Source organism: Solanum verrucosum, unplaced genomic scaffold (genome assembly GCF_900185275.1).
Source record: "Solanum verrucosum unplaced genomic scaffold, falcon-dt-bn FXZP01000435.1, whole genome shotgun sequence".
NCBI classification, from domain to species: Eukaryota; Viridiplantae; Streptophyta; class Magnoliopsida; order Solanales; family Solanaceae; genus Solanum; species Solanum verrucosum.
Genome location: NW_026020465.1, coordinates 648,766 through 666,937, shown reverse-complemented (window position 1 = coordinate 666,937; position 18,172 = coordinate 648,766). Strand labels below are relative to the sequence as shown.

General features: G+C 35.8%; 1 pseudogene; it reads right to left on the bottom strand.

Annotated features, from left to right (window-relative positions):
- Positions 1 to 13,126: 13,126 nt before the first annotated feature.
- LOC125808964 (proline-rich extensin-like protein EPR1) overlaps positions 13,127 to 18,172 on the bottom strand; it is a 39,258-nt pseudogene continuing 34,212 nt past the window's right edge.

The window sequence follows — 18,172 nt, the reverse complement described above, 5'->3', positions numbered from 1 at the left end:
TGTAAATTACTTATTTAATCCCAATTCTAAGATTAATTAATTTCTTCAACGATTATCGCAAAATCATAAATGTGTCTCGCATGTAAACATCTGACTATAAGATAATAAACTCTTTTGTTATTTCTTTGGTCTTACAACTTTGATTCACTTTACCGAGAATATGAGTTTTATAGATAGCAGGATGTGAAAGTCGTGGATTATAGTAGAAGATTAGCAAGTAATGGGATGTTATTTTGTAGTTAAACAACAAAATTTATCGCTAATTACATGGCATCATATTTTGACAATCAATGCATGTTAAATTGGATATTCATTCTTGTTAGCTCGTTTCTTGCAATAAATTTATAATGTTGATTTGGTAAAGATATGAACTTAGCTTGTGTCATTTTTATATCAATAATTGGGTGTAGGAAACATATCTTTTGGAATTGAACCACAAGCACATATATTGTGATTTTCAAAATATTTTTATTTTTAAAAACTTGGTCAGTGAATCTTTTCATTTTGCTCTGATAACTCTAGTTAGAGTGAGAAAATACATAAAATGTCCCCTAAAGTCATACATTATTCTTAAGTAGACACTTAAAGTTATTGAGGGCATCTTTGTGCATTTTACATTGTTTCAAACGAGCATAACTTTCAGTACATGATGAATTAGGTAGCCCATAAGATATCAAATGAAATATCTTGGAATCCTCTTTCCAACGCAACCGAGTTTGCTATTTTTCGAGCTCGTATGAGAGAGATATCCCCATTTGAAGTCAGGCTGTCCAATTAAGGAAAGTTACCCGAAAATATGGGTGGTAGTTTGGTCTTTTCCTTACCCAACCTGATTAATTCATTTTTAGTAATTTATTTGGGGTCTCAACTGATTGTGTTCAGTTTTCATAAATCAATATACGCTTAGGGTTTTGAGAGGATTTCAAGAAGAGGAGAAAAGGAGAAAAGTTCAAGGCGTTCGCCAAGATTCTTGAATTTTGTTGCGGATTTCGCTAAGGGTTTGATCCCTAAGAGGTATGTGAGTTCACATAGCATTGGGTTCGTTAACCCACGCGCCAATCATGTTATTTTCAGTGTAATTTCGTTCTTGAAGTTGAAAGATTTGAGTCCTTGATTAGTTTTATTGAAGTTTCTTTCAAAATTTTGGTTGTTGAGGTTTTGATAAGTTCTTGATATAAGTGTTAGTGTTTCGAGGATAATTTTGAGTAGATTATCGTATACTAATGTTGGGTATTCGAATCTAACTGATTGGGGAAGAAACCAATCGATTCTAGGAAAATTAGGGTCAGAAAACGAGTAACAAAATTCGTCAATTTTTCTGGGAAAAAGGGAAGGGGCATCGCGCCACTCAGTGCGCCCCAAGTCAGTTTATGTAGTTTGGGTCATGGGGCTCTGTGCCACTCAGTGCGCCCCAAGTCAGCTTCTGTAGTTCAAGGGTTGGCGCCCTGCGCCACTCAGTCCGCTAGGGTCGACAGGTCCCCTACTATTTCGTCCTTCTTTTCATACGAGTTCCCTCGAATCATACGTATGGTTTCTAATTGATCTCTACACTATAAATTACATCTAAACATTGAGAGATCATCCATAACATGAGATCATAACTCTTGAATTCATAATTCAAATTCAAGGTAGAGCTAAGAGTCAAGTCTTGAGAGTTCTTCGAGTCATTTCAAAAAGTTTTTTACAATTGTTTTAAACTTGCTATAAGACTTGAGCATTGAGTTTGAGGAATAGTAGAGCTGAGTTCGCTTTCTTTAAAATGATATATGGGAGCTAAGTATTCCCAAGAGTAAATGTTTTCACATTTAAGATGAGAGGAAACACCGATTTCCCAAAGAGTTTTCATGAGCAGTTTTAGTACCATCTCTTTTAAGAGAAAGATTTTGAGTAATAATCTCAAACCACAGAAAAAGTTGTGTTTTTAAACATATGAGCTAGTTACATTTTGGTAGTAGTATTGAACACCGATATGGGGGAGAGTTCTAACAACTCACTGCCCCCATAAACCATGTAGCCAACGTGGGAAGAAAGAGTCATACTTTTTAGATGATTCCTTATTTCTTTTAAAGCATAGACTAGTGGATCCACTTAGTTAGTAGGTTCTATACCCCGACAAAGTATAGGATAGTTCTGATAGTGTGGGCTAGACGATGTATCATCACATAGCTTATAGTGATGGTTGTCGGTTAGAGAATCTCCCAAACATAGTTTATTTTGTATTTTTGCATACAAATTGAGATATATTGCATTTTCTAATACATTGAGTTGCTATCTATTGTTTTAAGCTTTTCTTTATATTGCATTTTTGTCACTGCTTTATATTGAAATGAGTTGAGTTGAGACGAGGTAAGTGTTTCTTTAGTTCCAGTTCAAGCTTATGTCTTGTTTAGAATTACCCTCACATGCTCATACATTCCATGTACTGACGCTATTTGGCCTGTGTCACGCCCTGAGGCTACCTCCTGGACGTGAACATGGGACCTAGGATCACGAGTGACCCCAAGCTAACCCTAAGCTGGCATATCATAAGCATACTAAAAGATTACTGAATAAAATATACTATGCAGAAGCTTAAAACCATAATTAACTGAAAGTGGGGAATACCCAATACTAATCTGATTATATAAAAGACTATGAGTTTAATAACAACTGGAAGATCAAACTCAAAACTAAAGCTGAATCTAATGCTATGTCTGAAAAAGCCTCTACTGAATAAAGTTGTTGGGACATACCCCCAACTAACTCTATGAAAACTGAAATTGAAATGAAAAGACTAAATAGGAAGAAAACATCTCTATTATCCTTGAAGTATAAGGACTCACCACTGAAGTTGTTGACGTGAAGATCGGGAACTGATCTATGTGTGATCTGGATGCTAAGTACCTGAACCTACATCATGAAAGGATGCAGCGCAGAGTATGCGTCAGTACTTGGAATGTACTAAGCATACATGATATAAAGTATAGCTGAATAAAATACATAACTGAACAAAGCATACTAAGCAATAACACAATCTGAATTGAATATAAATGTTGGAATATACTGAAGGCTAAACTAAATGCAATGTCCAAGTACTAATTCTGAAATGACATATTGAGACTGAATGCTGAAATATAACTAAAAACCTGGTCGAATGCACGGGAGTCTAACTGTGGGAGCTACTATTAACCGACACAAAACCACGTGAGCTAAACGGCAGAGTCCGATGTATACACCCCATCGAGAGGACCCAATATACCTTGTCAGGGGTATAAAGGCATGACTGTTCAATGTATACACCCAAATGATAGGACCCAATATACCTTGCCATAGGTATAAAGGCATGAATGGCGTGATCACTAAAGTTTATGCCCAACAGAGCGGACTGATAAATCTATGGGGCATGTAGTTCTGGCACTATGAGGGTACGTTGAACCCTAGTCCAACTCTGTCTAAGCCTACTCCCAACTGGAATGTGTATGACACAACAAAACTGAAATACTAGATAGCTCAATGTTATAACATGCAAATCTAAGAATGCAACATTTAAATACTGATAATGAAACATTCATAACTAGAGCATGTATATCTGTTTAATATGACCTAACAAGTGTAATTCATGAACTAAAAGAATCTACACAACTAGGGTTCTGAATTTCATGCAAAGAACTGTAACATCTCGTAATTTGAAATAACTAGGAAGAAGTTGAGCATTGGAAATAGTCATTTTTGGAAAAAATGAAAATCTGGGAATTTTGTTAAGTTAGGAAAAAGTGAGTTTTTGGTTAACTTCAAATGGTCATAACTTCTAGTTCAAGATGAGTTAGGAGCACTTCTAGATATGGTAGGAAATCTCTTGGAATGATCTTTCCAACGCCGCCGAGTTTGCGCGATTACGAGTTCGTATGAGTAAGTTATGCCCTTTGGAAGTTGGGCTGTTGGATTAAGAAAATGTCCAATCCGGATTTTTATGGGTGTTTTGGTCTTTTCCATACCCTGTTATTTTAATTTGTTTTTGGTGAATTAATTAAGGGTCAAAACTGAATTGGTTTAGTTTAAGCAATTAGAGATTTACGCTAGGGTTCTTGGAGAAAGGAGAAAAGAGGAGAAAAAGCAAAGTTCGTCAATTTCGTGGAGAGTTTCTTGTGGATTATGTCGGGGGTGATCCCTACAAGGTATGTGAGTCTTTCATAGTGTTGGGTTCATTCACCCACGCGCCAAACATGTTTCATTCAGCAGAATTTGTTCTTAGAGAGTTTGAAAGTTGATGTTCTTGACATAAATTCTTGAATTTGAATGTTGTTCTTGAATTGGGTTGAATTGAGGAATTTCTGAGATCGTTACGTTGAGTTTTAGAGCTGTTTGAGTTAGGTTCTTGAGTACTTATGCTGGGTATCGGGATCTAAAATGAATTTGAGATCAATAGTCGAGCTTAGGCGAATTGAGGCTGGAAAACGAAGAAGGAAAAAGTCGAGGGCGTTTTGGCACGCAAGTCCGCGTCGCGGACTTGCTCCCTTTGTGTACAAAAGGTTTCTCTGCGTCGCGGTTAAGATGCGGACTCTTCTGTCTCAAAATTTAATTTCGCGAGTAATTATTTAAAACACCTCCGCGTCGTGGACTTGTTCCAAGACGGTGATTTCATGACTTTTCTCATGTTTAGCTATTTAAGATCATTCCTAAACATCATGTGATCCTTCCTATCTCAAATCAAAATCCTTGAATCCATAATTCAATTCAAGGACCAGTATAGTGTCAAGTCAAGAGAAGTTAAGAGTCAAGTCTAGAAATTAAGAAGCAAGTCAAGCAAAGTTTTTATTTAAAAAGTTTTCAAAAGTCTTTAATAAACGTTTTAAATTTGTTTTAAGACTTAAGTTTCAAGTTATGCAAAGAGTAAACAGTTGAGTTCATTTCTTAAAAAGTTATTAGGGAACTAAGTATTCCCAAATAGTTTATAAATGTTTTCACATTTGAGCAAGAAAAAGGAACATCGATTCCAAGAGAGCTTTCAAGCTAAGGTTTGAGTAATTATCTCAAACCAAAGAAAGAAGTTGTTTTAAAACATATGAGCTAAGTATATTTTTGGGAGTAGTATTGAGCACCGATATGGGGATGCGAGTTCATATTAACTCAAGTCTCCATAAACCATGTAGTCATCATGGGTTTTAATGGGTCATACTTTTTAGATGATCACATAAGTTAAGCTAGTGGATCCACTAAGTTAAGTAGTTCTATATGATGGTAAAAATGTTGTATCACCACTTAGGTTCATATTGGTGGTTGTCGGTTAGAGAAACTCCCACAGTAGTAATTGCATGGTTCCTCAAGGGGTTCTGTTTAGTATGAATGGGGGTATGAGACTTCATTCATGCATTGCACAAGTAGACTTTGAGACGGAGCATGGTATGTTTTTTTATGATATTATGATTATGAATTGACATCATGTTTTAAACAGTTTTCCTTCTTTATATTGCACTTGTTTTAAACTGCTTTATAATGAAATGAGTTCAGTTAAGTATTCATGAGTTAGAAGAGCCAAGGTAAGTGTTTCTTTCAGATTCTTTTCAAGCCTATGTTGTATTTAGCTTTCCAACTCGCATACTCGTACATTCAATATACTGATGCTAGTTGACCTGCATCATTTTATGATGCAGACGTAGGTAACCAGGATCAGCATTCAGTGCCTCGTTGATCCAACTTGAGCACTCAGAGTCTGTTGGTCAGCCTCCTGGCATTCCGGAGGACTCTTTTATTTGCTTTCTAGTCTTTCAGATGCTAGGATCATCGGGGGTCCTGTCCCGACATCCCTCTTTGTTTTAGAGGCTTCATAGATAGTTAGTAGTCAGATGTCTTTACATTATTATTTCATATGTTGAGACTTGAGTTGCCATTTTGGCCAAGTTGAATATTGACTATTAAACATTCTGAGTTATTTCACTAAAATTATTTGAGTAAGTTCACTTTGATCATAGTAAGTATGTTTAAAGTCTTCCGTTGAGTCAGTAAACCAGACCAAGGGTACGCTTGAGGCCAACAATTATCTTCGAGTGTTGGCCACGTCCAGGGTGTAGACTCGAGGCGTGACAAGAACTTAGCAACGATTTCACGAAAACATGATAATTTGATTATGAATACTATAACAGCTAATTCACAATAGTTCTGCAAAGTTGTAGAAACCCTAGGTCTAAACATGATATAGAGAATCAAGAATCTAGTTGAATTCTAGGGACCTAGTGGATGAAAGGAACCCACTAGTGAAATCCCACAAACCTGGTGACGAAATCTACGGAGAAATCCTTCAATTTTGGGGTTGAAACTTGAAGAATAGTGCGGCTTGTTTTGGTCGACTTTCCCCCCTTCTTTTTGCTCCAAATTTGAATGATTTTGATGAATGAAGGTTTTGGGTATGTCTGACTAAGTTATTAGGCTTAATGAGTAAAACGACATAGTTTAGGCATAAAACGACGAAGTTTAAGTGCCCAACGCATAGGAAAAAGACCTAAATGACCCACACTTAAAAGCTACCGAAGGCCACCCACGGAGAGACCTATTGGTCGTAGGTCAACCTACCAACCGTAGGTGGGGTCGTCGGTCAAGTCTGCCTGACAGGGCTGCACTAAAACAATCATAACTTTTTACTCGAAGATGAGATTTTAGCAAACTTGGTGGCGTTGGAAAGAGGATTCAATTATCTATCATTTGGTGGGGTCATGGGCTATCTAGTTCCTTTTGTGCTAAGGGTTATGACCATTTGAAGTTGACCCAACAACAATTTCCCTCTAACTGGCTGTCGACCTGCACCTACGATCGATTTACGATCCGTAGGTCCAACCACAGACCGTACTGGTCGATCGTGGGTGGGATCAGAGACTATAAAGATTTGTGCCTTAAAGACAGAACCTCACCTACGGTATGTGGGTAGTTCCGTCGGTACTGACACCAATTTTCTATAAACTAGGATTTTTCTTCATTTTGAGATCCGAGGTGTTACAGCCTGCATCTTTGATGATGCAAATACATGTAACCAAGATCATCAACCAGCGCTTCGTTGATCCAGTTGAGTTCCAGATAGATTTGGTGAACCTCCTTGCTTTCCGGAGGATTTCACATTGAGTTTGCATTTTAGTTTGTTTATTAGGATGTCGTGGGGCTTGTCCCGACGTCCATCTTAGTTAGTAGAGGCTTCATAGATAGTAGAGTATTGAGAAATCTGTTTCGTTTTCTTTTGTTAATGTTCTAGACTTGAGTTGTGTCTTTTGGCTAGTGAATGTTTTAACACAATTATGAGTTATTCATTTTAAGACTTTAAATAAAGTTTATCTTTTGAGTAAGTCTTCCGCTGAGAGTTGAGCCAGGCCAAGGGTTCGCTTGGAGCCAGCAATGGTTCTCGAGTACCGGCCACGTCCAAGGTGTAGGCTCGGGGCGTGGCAAAGAGAAATTATTTGACAGTGAGGGCACACCTCACTTGGAAGTTAGAACTGGCTACTTAATGAATAACTTAATTCTTTATATAGAAGTTATAATGTTTGCACTAGAAGTCTCTTAGTTTGATAGAGTCTTCTTGAATGAGTAAATTTTAAATCATGATTAAATTGTATATGCCAATCAGACTTGTGAGTAACCTTGTCTAATTAGCACTGATAAAGTATTGGGTCTATAGAGGATATGATGAGTTCTTCGAGGACAAACAACAACTCTAGTTGTGTGGTGGTGATCTGAGGTGTATTTACGCATCTAATCACTTTATTTTACCCATAATTTAGCTATGTTCTAAGTGCTATCTCTTGTGAATATCCATGTATTTATTGATATTTATTGTGATGAGCTAATATATATGACTAGGTTCAGTCCAAAAACAACAAGGAAAGACCCAAAAGATGGAATGGATATCAAGTGAAGTTTCCCAAAAAAATAACATATCCAAATAGACTATACAAGTGGAGTCTGCAAAATGAGGGTGCATGCTATGTGTTGGACCTCAATCATAAAGGGGTTATCACTGTGTATTAAGATTCTTTTGTATATATTGTTTTGAATAGATGCAGTATAATGAACTCTCTCATATACTGACTTGCTTGACAAAATATGTTAAGATTAGGATAAAAACATCATTAATAGGGATACAAAGCCACCAATCTCAATATATTGTCTTGATCTAGAGATAGGATAGTTAACTTGAGGTATTTTATAAACGAATAAAATTAATTCGGCACCAAAGTACTGGAAAGGACATACAGTGATAAACGAATAAAATTAATTCGGCACCAAAGTACTGTAAATGAAATACACTGATATTCTCTTAATTGGGCCACGAGGCTTTAGGAGGCATACATTCTCCAACTTTGCACACTGAACACATCTGAATGAGTTGATAGTAAATTATTTGTTAGAGTTTCGATATCTAAGAGTTGTAACCCTACTTCATCTTTAATTCTTGATTACAATCTAAGTAGTTTAAAGTAGTTAACAGTTCCCCATTTGAACCCCCATCTCCAATAATAGTTACTAATTTGAATTTCAATAGCAAATTATAAAGATCTATCTCCACACTCTCTGTGGAATTCGACCTCAATCTAGTTGGGATACTATATATTGACATCGACTATTTAACCTCTATTAAGGGTGTAGTTTGGGTGACATTAATTGTGAGAAATATGAATATGAGAAATGATCTTGGGTTTACTCACTAGAATCTACTCTACATTTCATTGATAGAGATATTATATATTCCTAACATATGTATAACAATAAAGCTCTCGAGATGTGCACAGTCATATTGTTTAGTCGTCAATTAAGGAACTTATATAATAGGAATGAGTATAGACCCACCACGTGTGAGTGGAAGATGAAGTAATTAGATTTGGATAATTTATGTGGGTCAACCTGAGTTCATATTATAATTATTAAGTATTCAATTTATTAAATGATAAAAGACACAATGGGTAGGACACAACTTGAATCGGTGGCTTGTGTATGTTAAGTAAGCATGAACTTTTGCGTTTGAAAAAACAAACAAGAACGAGAAAAATATATTTAAATATATTTTTTCTTCTACCTTCAATAATTTTTTTAAAGTTTCAGTGAAGATTTTTGTGAAAATTTCTTCTCTAAAAAGTATTGGAACAACTCTGTCACAAGCTACGATTTTATACTGTGTGTAGTTCGTCTGATTACACTCTTTTACTAGTATAACAAAATTCAGTGGTCTGCAAACTATGTGTTTGAGTTTGTGTTCTTCACAAAGTAATTCCAAAAAGACACATGGATAATAACTTTAATACACCATAAAAAATTTACATATAGGTAAGACTTAATAAACTGAGAATCATAGGACATTTGAGATCAAATACTGAAAATAAATTATTTTATCCTCGCAAAGAGTATTTGATATATTTTGTGCCAACCAAAAACGTGCCACTATTAATGCTGGAAAATTGGATAAGTTTTTTGTTCATTTAAAAAATGGGTTGGAGAACCAATCTGGATTTTTAACAAAAAGGATCAATCAATGATAAAAGAACATGTCAATAATTCATTAATCAAAGGGAAAAAGTGTAACACCCCGACTTTTCAAAACGTCTAAATTAACTCGTATCTCCATGGAAAGACAAGGAGGGTGGGTAATAAATTAAGAATGATGTGGTATGTCCTATTTTAAGTGTTCAAGTGTTGCATCTCAAGTTTTGAAGTTAGGTAAGTGGCAAAATAAAAGTTGGCGGAAGTTATCGTAAGTTCCTTCTTAAGGATTTCTCTGAAATTTGGGTCAAATGTCTTGGAGGTTTTCTCCCAATCTATAAAGAGTTATGGGGCCCACAAACTATCGAATCGAAGGTCTACGAGTCTAGTTTCCAACGCATTAAACCATTTGTTCATACGACTTCAGAATAGAGAGATATTCGCATTTTCGTAGGACTGCGCAAGCAAGCACGTGAGGTGGGGCCCTAGGTCGGTGGAAAGTTGTATATATCTTCTTCTTCGAGTTTTTTCTTCATTTTAAGCTAAATATACAAAGAAAACATAGAAACCCATTTCTAGGATCAAGTGGAGTATACATTTTCTTGACTTAAGTCCTTGACGAAAGTTGTTCTACGCGTTGAGCTCATCATCGTGGTATAATTTGTTCTATCGATTGCGTAGTATTTCACACTTTAGTGTTGGGACAGCAGGGGTTCGAATATATTTGAAGGTTTTGAGGTGAATTACGAACCTAAGATCGAGGTAAGACCCTTCTTTCATCGACTCTAGCTTTTATAAGCAGCAAATAGCAATTTGCGACGAAAATACATCTCTTTTATCGTATTGTCATGGTATCTTTTATTTTGTGTGTTGATTATGGTCCTACCTTGTTGTAGTATCGAGGGAGTTATGAGTTAAAGTCGTTAGGCCACGTGAATTTAGCAAAAAAGGTATGTTAAGGCTATTCTCTTCCTATGGCATGTTCCTTAAAGCTTAGGAGCAATGTAATTGAGTTGTTATCGTTGTTATACTTGTAGCCATTATTGTTGATTGTTGGCTGCTCGAGTGCGTATAATCCCCTCTTATCGAGATTCTTATTCTGTAGTAACATTCGTATGTTGGACACGACTTAGAGGCTATTTGTATAGGTTGCCTATAACTAAATTGTTCACTTTTAGTTGTTGGATTGTTATTGTTGCCTTTGGGCTATTGTGGTTAGTTGCAGGAATGTGATCTATGCCTAACAGGGTTATGTTCTGCCTACAGGGCTATATGGATGCCTAAAAGGGCCATGAGTTGCCTACGGGGCTATATTGATGCCTAGAAGGGCTATGAGTTGCCTACGGGGCTATATTGATGCCTAGAAAGGCTATGAGTTGCCTACAGGGATATATATTGACGCCTAAGAAGGTTATGTGCTTCCTACAGGGCCATGTTGTTGCCTAAGAGGGCTATGAGTTGTCTATAAGCTATGTTGATGCCTAAGAGGGCTATGTGACTGCCTGCGGGGCTAGGGGACTATCGATAGGGGTATACAGGCTGATTGGCACCTTCCGGGCTTATGGGGACCTGAGTAGGTGGTTTTGTGTGTTGTTTGTACCTACCGAGCTTATGGGGGCTTGGTTAGGTTGTTGTTTTATTATTTTTGATAAATTTAGATTTAGAAGCAAGTCAGTACAATTATCTTATCCTTAATTTATTTATCAGATTATTCCGGTATGTCAGGATACCTCATCATAGTCTATTGCCTTTCATACTCTGTACATTATTTTGTACTGACGCCCCATTGCCTTGGGGCGCTGCATTCATGCATGCAGGTCCTGACAGACGACCGAGTAGACCTCCTTATCAGCAGGATTGACTTTTATCCGGTTGGTCAGCCCCTTTCCTCCGGAGCTGCCAGAGTTGGGAGGTTTGTTACCTTTTGTTGTATATATTCTCATGGGTAGGCTGGGGCCCTGTCCCACCAATCTTTACTACTCTTAGAGGCTTGCAGACTAGTGTGTGGGCTTTATAGCTACGTTATGGCCATGCTGGCCTATGTTGTTGGTTTGCTGAAGCTTGTGAGCTGTTTGATGTATTATACTGATATTTACCTGTTTTTAGTTTTGGTATAGATATCATGGTGGCCTCGACGGCCCAATCAGGATTTCTGTGCTAGTTGGATATTTCTTTATATGAACTCTTGGGAGTAGCTTGTTCTTTTGTAGATCTGTTGACAGGGGCCTTGCCGGCCGAAGGCTTAGTTTTAAGCCGAGATATACTTGTTTGTTGTCTTAATTGCATGTGACTGTCATGCGCTAGTAGCAAATGGTTCAGCAGGGTCGGCTCGGGCCTGAGTTTTGGCTTTAGGAGTCAGTTGCGCCCCTTGAGTTTGGGGCGTGACAAAAAGATCTGAAATATATCTGAACTTTGACCGAAATTGTTGTAACAATATCGAACTTTGGAAATGACCTTTTACCCCCTGCACTATTTAATAGAGTATTTTAAAGGTATATATGTGCCCACGTGGACATCATAAATATTGCATAATTATAAATAGTAAGGTGTCCACGTGGGCACATAGATACCTTTAAAATACATTATTAAATAGTGCATGGGGGGTAAAAGGTCCTTCATAAAGTTTGGAATCGTAACAACAATTTCGACCAAAGTTAGAGACTTAAGAGTATTTTTTAGACCCTTTTCCCTTAATCAAATGACAACCCAAAAGTCCTTGTTATTGCTCGTGAACTAACACGAAATGTGCAAATGTCCTTCTACCTTTCAAACAAAATATTCTTTGCACATTATATTAAAAGTAAAGCAAATACTTAGATTATTTTACGAATTTCCTTTTTTTCATGTCTACATTTAAATTTTCAAAGAAAAATATATAAAACTCAAAATTCCTCTTGTTTTTTTGGCCATTGTTTGCGCTTATTATTTTCTTTCAAAGTAACTTAATACCAAATTATATGAGTATATATAATAATGTAACTTATTTTCAAGTTTACTTCAATTTTAGCATCTACAATTTTTTTTAATCAAAAACTTTGTACCAAAATTAGAAACTATCGCATTAGCGCATGACTAAAAAAAGAAGCAAACATCAAAGATAGTCCTGAGGAAAATCAACGTAAGCTAAATTATCAAAATAAAAGCTGAAAAAGAAAATGAGTCATTTATTTGATGGCAAATTTCAATCTTGTACAATAGATAAATAGATAATATGTGGATTACAATATTATCCATCATTCAACCCATTTTTTTATTCGCATGAAATAACAACGAGTCGAATATTTTATCCATTCATATCTAATATATTTTTGATTCACCTTTTCATTAGCCAACACTAGTCATGGTACCTGAAAAATACCATAGTTACTCACGAAGAAGTTTACAATATTGTTTTAGAAAATATTGGAATTTTTGAGATTGACAAGTAGGGATCTCAGGCTTTGAGAAAAAAAGGGTCTAGGTATTTGAGATAGAAAGGGTTTGGGGCATTGAGAAGCTTGGGTCTAGGGGTTTGAAAAGCTAGGGTTTGGGGCTTTGAAAAGATAGAGATCTAGGGCTTTGAGAAACTAGGGGTCTCGGGATATGAGAAAGAAGGGGTCTCGGGATTTGAAAAACTAGGGGTCTCAGACTTTGAGAAACTAGGGGTCTCGGGCTTTGAGAAAGAAGTGGTCTCGGGCTTTGAGAAACTAGGGGTCTAGGGCTTTGAGGAAGAAGGTGTATTTGGCTTTGAGAAAGAAGGGGTCTCGGGGTTTGAGAAACTAGGGGTTTGAGGCTTTGAGAAAGAAGGGGTTTCGGGCTTTGAAAAACTAGGGGTCTCGGGCTTTAAGAAACTAGGGGTTTTGGGCTTTGAGAAACTAGGGGTATCGGGATTCGAGTAAGTAGGTGTTTTAGATTTTGAGAAGCTAGGGGTTTGGTGCTTTGAGAAAGAAGGGGTCTGGGGCTTTGAGATACTAGGGGTTGCAGGCTTTGAGAAAGAAGGGGTCTTGGGCTTTGAAAAACTAGGCGTTACGGGCTTTGAGAAAGAAGGGGTTTCGGGCTTTGAGAAACTAGGGGTCTTGGGAGGTGAGAAACTAGGTGTTTCAAGCTTTTTGAAACTAGGGGTCTCAGGCTTTGAGAAACTAGAGGTATCGGGCTTTGAGAAACTAGGGGTTTTGGGCTTTGAGAAACTAGGGGTCTCGGGTTTTGAGAAACCATGAGTATTGGTTTTTGAGAAACTAGGGGTCTGGGGCTTTGAGAAAGAAGGGGCTTGGGGATTTGAGAAACTAGGGGTTTCAGGCTTTGAAAAACTAGGGGTTGCAGGCTTTGAGAAACTAGGTGTCTCTAGCTTTGAGAAACTAGGGGTTTGTAGAATGTGACGCGCAGTTGTAGTAGTTATCATGTGGTCATGCATAAAGTAGATAAATGCAAACAATAAGATTGAGGAGAAGTTGTAATGGAGAGCCATTTTTCTGCAGATGCGAGAAGCTTAGATAAAATATGTGTATAGAGCAAATGAAATTTTTATATTCTAATTGTTTTCCATTTGGCTATATATAGGTTTTTAGATGCATCCATAAAGGAGGATTTCACTCATTGATATGTTAGTTGATCTATTTACATGCCAATATTATAGTATCTAGAATTAGTCTTACCATATTAAAATTGTAGTATCTTGAATATCTCTAGAATAAAGGAATCCTCAGATCTACTAACTCATCTTAGATTATGAAGGAAACAAATAGTTGTTAATATACTTAGTATTTATTAATCACCTTTAAATTGATAATCACAAAGTAATTTATGTCTTTTCTATATTTATTTCTTTTCTATTTGAATCAAATTAAATAAGAAGTGGGTATTAGAGAGACACCTCATGCCTTAATCAAATATAGTTGAACTTGACAGTAATGTTGGTTCCTGCTTGTAAGAACTAAAATCGTTAAATTTTTAACTAAATATTTTTAAAATAAAAATATAACTCACTAACTCATATTTGGTAAGGCATGTTTAACTGAATATCGTGTTTTAATTTTTAACTTGATTTAAGTAGTACTTTTTTATTTCTAAAAATATTAAAGTAATTATTGATAAGTTAATTTGTTTTGGAGAAACTATTAAATTTGAATACTTAGAAATTGTAATCAATGCTCTACAAAATAATATTATTATTAGTAAATTGCGATTACAACTTCTCGTTCTCCACGAGATAGTGGTAGGGTCTACATATACTCTACCCTCCTCAAATCTTGTTAGTGGTATTTCACTAGATATGTATTGGGATTTCAAAATTCTTTCATGTTTCATCTCGTATCTTAGTTGAATTCATTTTAACATTTTCCTTATTCTATTGTTTTTCGCGTTTCCATTCTCTTTCGTCTTTTTGAAAGAAATCAATCGAACCTATTAAAGGTTACCTAATTAACATGTTAAACATAAATTAGATCACTACTAATTCAAAGATGGAGTTTTGTTTTAGTTTTTAAACGATTAACCAACCCAAAGGCTTGTTTGTGTATCTCATCGAGGTGATGAGAATCAAGTGTGAGTAGAAAAACAAATAAACAAACTTTGTATTTTGAATAAAATCGTCAAACTTGAAAAGGGCTACCTACGTATCGTGTGCAACTTACAAAGCTTGAAATGCGAAATAATAAAACTTTATCCTTTTTTTAAAATTAGGGTAAACACTGTTTTTTAATGAGGATAAAAACTTTTTCATTTTGTTGAATAAGAATTTAATATTTTTTTTAAATTTTTTTGAACTTATATTGCCGAACTCGAGAAAACATGCCTATAAATATTATTAAGGTGAGAATCAGGTTTGTGTTTTTTCTCCAGATTCAATAGTAATTTTTTTTGAAAGATTGGAGCATTGTTTGAAAAATGTGACTATTTTTGTTGTTGTGAAAATGGTATGACAGACTTTTAAAACAAAATTAAGGCTTAATAATGCATAGCATTCAAGGTGTTCAGTTGTAAATATTAGAGTTATGTAACTATGTTTGGAACTATTAATGTGCCATGTGCGGTGAGCATTTGTGTATTTGTTCATGTTACAACATCTAGAACTTTCCTTGTGTGTATGTAAATTTGAACTTGTTGGATGTGATCAAGGCATTTTTCTTGTTTTAACCTACAATTTTTTTACTACATTGTATACCTACCTAAATATTTTCCTTAGTTAACCCTATTGCGCCTATAGGCTTGTAATGTCCCATTTAATAAGAAATTATTGTTATGTGTGAATTGACCATTTCGCCCTTCCCCAAATGTTTTGTTGCTTAGTATATGTTGTGGGAATGGTTAGTATTGTCCCCGATGCATTCCGGTGAGATTTTGTTGGATTTGAGCCATTGAGTTGAATTATATTGGAATAGTTGAATTTGGTCAACATAATGAGATCCGAGCATTAGATGGTGATTCTTTCAGTAGTATTGAGTCTGTAACATTGAGTTTGGCTTATTAGGGTGGAAAGTTAGAGTCTTGAGACCTTAGGTTGTGATTAGGGATTTAGGTAAAAAGTTGAATTTTTGGCCTAAATGGGTTCAGAGGGGGTATTTTGGTCATAACATTTTTTAATGAAATTCGACGATTTTATTGGTTCAGAAAACATGTTTAATGATGACTTTGCACTATTGGTTCATGTTGATAGGGGTTCAAATGAGATTCAAGGGTCAAAAAGATGTTTTAAAGGTTGTTGAAGCACAATTTTAGTGACGGAAAATGAGTTTTAGCAACCAAATCATTGTGTTAAATATCTATTAGAAACCATTTCTTATTTTTGACATTTTGGGAGCTAGAAAGGACCGTTTAAGGTGATTTCTTCCTGTTATTTTGGCAATTGTTTGCGCTTATTATTTTCTTTCAAAGTAAGTTAATACCAAATAATTAGAGTATATATAATGTAACTTATTTTCTAGTTTACTTCAATTTTAGCATCTACAATTATATTATCAACAACTATGTACCAAAATTAGAAACTATCGCATCTGTACATCACTAAAAAAGAAGCAAACATCAAAGATAGTTATGAGGAAAATCAACTTAAGCTAAATTATCAAAATAAAAGCTGAAAAAGAAAGTGACTCATTTTATTTGATAGCAAATTTCATTCTTGTACAATATATAAGTAGATAAAATGTGGATTATAATATTATCCATCATTCAACCTATTTCTTTATTCGCATTAAATAACAACGAGTCAAACATTTTATCCACTCATATCTAATATATTTTCGATTCACCCATATGCGATATAACTCGTCCATTAGCCAGCACTAGTCATGGCACATGACAAATGCCATAGTTAATCCCAAAGAAGTTTACAAAATTCGTTGAGAAAGTTTTGGAATTTTTAACTTTGACATAGTGGGGATCTCAGGCTTTGAGAAAGCAGGGGTCTAGGGATTTGAGATAGAAGGGGATAAGGACTTTGAAAAGCTAGGGCTTTGGGGCTTTGAAAAGCTAGGGGTCTTGGGCTTTGAGAAACTAGGGGTCTCAGACTTTGAGAAAGACGGGGTCTTGGGCTTTGAAAAACTAGGAGTCTCGGGATTTGAGAAACTATGGGTCTCGGGATTTGTGAAAGAAGGGGTCTCAGATTTTGAGAAAGAAGGGGTCTCGAGCTTTGAGAAACTAGGGGTCTCGGGCTTTGAGAAAGAAGGGGTCTTCGGCTTTGAGGAACTAGGGGTTTGGGACTTTGAGAAAGTAGGGGTCTTGGGCTTTGAGAAACTAGGTGTCTTAGGCTTTGTGAAACTAGGGGTCTCGGGCTTAGAGAAACTAGGGGTCTCAGGCTTTGAAAAACTAGTGGTTTCGGGCTTTGAGAAACTAGGGGTCTCCGGCTTTGAGAAAGAAAGGGTCTCGGGTGTTGAGAAAGTAGGGGTCTTAGGCTTTGAGAAACTAGGGGTTTCAGGCTTTGAGAAACTAGGGGTCTCGGGATTTGAGAAACTAGGGCTCTGTGGCTTAGAGAAAGAAGGGGCTTGGGGATTTGAGAAACTAGGGGTCTCAGGCTTTGAGAAACTAGGTGTCTCTAGCTTTGAGAAACTAGGGGTCTGTAGAATGTGACGTGCACTTGTAGTAGTTATCATGTGGTCATGCATAAAGTAGATAAATGCAAGCAATAAGATGGAGGAGATGTAGTAATGCTGAGCCATTTTTCTGCAGATGCAAGAAGCTTAGACAAAATATGTGTTTAGAGCAAATGAAAAGTTTATATTCTAATGATTTTCCATTTGGCTATATATAGGATTTTAGATGCATCCACAAAGGAGGATTTCACTCATTGATATGTTAATTGACCTATTTGTGTGCCCATATTATAGTATGTAGAATTTGTCTTACAATATTAATATTGTAGTATCTTTACTATCTCTAGAATAAAGGAATCCCCAGATCTACTAACTTATCTTAGATTATGAAAGAAACAAACATTTCTTAAAATACTTATTATTTATTAATCACCTTTAAATTGTTAATTACAAGTAATTTATGTCTTTTCTATATTTGTATCTTTTCTATTTGAATCAAATTCAATAAGAAGTGGGTATTAGAGAGACACCTCATGCCTTAATCAAATATAGTTGAACTTGACAGTAATGTTGGTTCCACCTTTAAAGAGCTAAAATCGTTAAATTTTTAAATAAGTATTTTTAAAATAAAAATATAACTCACTCACTCATATTTGATAAGGCATGTTTAACTGAATAGCGTGTTTTAATTTTAACTTGATTTAAGTAGTACATTTTTATTTCTAAAAATATTAAAG